Here is a 733-nt window from a genome sequence, read left to right on the forward strand (position 1 = left end):
GAACGCCTTCGCTCGAATTCCTTACTGGAACATTTCCATCGTCACTTCCTCGAGAGCTTCGCGTTCGACAGGCGTGTCGGGAACTTCGACCTGCTCGTTCACGGCAGGGGAGTCAGGGGTGCTTCTGAACATGCTGGCGCCGAACTTCTTGTACAGGATCCCGCGACCGCCGCAGCTCCACCGATCGCGCCACCTGCGGCACCAGCGATGGTCGCAGGAGAGGTGCCATGCGACGGAGTGACGGGCGCTACGGGTACTACCACCGGTCCTGAGCTGGTGGAGTCAGTGCTTGTCGAGCCAGTCGCGTCGCTCCCATGGGTGCCTTCCGTCTTGGTGGTGCCGTCCGTCTTGTCCGTCTTCGTAGCTTCGCTCTTGGTGGCCGCGGGAGAAGTGCTAGAGTCCCGGTCGGCGGGAGTGCTGTTGCTAGATGCGTTGGTACTCGACGCGTCGGCTGCTGAGGTGGTGGTAGTCGCGGCCGTGGTGGTGGTCGTGGCAGCAGTGGTGGTCGCGGCAGCAGTGGTGGTGGTGGTAGGCGGAGCTGTTGTGCTGCTAGTGGGGCAGGAGACTTCCTGCGTTAGTGTGTCGACGGAATCTACGATGGCCTGGATGAGCGTGTCGGCGGTGTCCGAGTAGCGAGCAATGAGGTACTTCTGGATACCAGCGTCCTTGAAGTCCTGGTCGTAGACCTGCACAAGACAGTCGACCCAAGAGTCTGAGTTGTCGGGCACGGCAA

Source organism: Gregarina niphandrodes (assembly GCF_000223845.1).
Source record: "Gregarina niphandrodes unplaced genomic scaffold scaffold00036, whole genome shotgun sequence".
NCBI lineage: Eukaryota > Apicomplexa > Conoidasida > Eugregarinorida > Gregarinidae > Gregarina > Gregarina niphandrodes.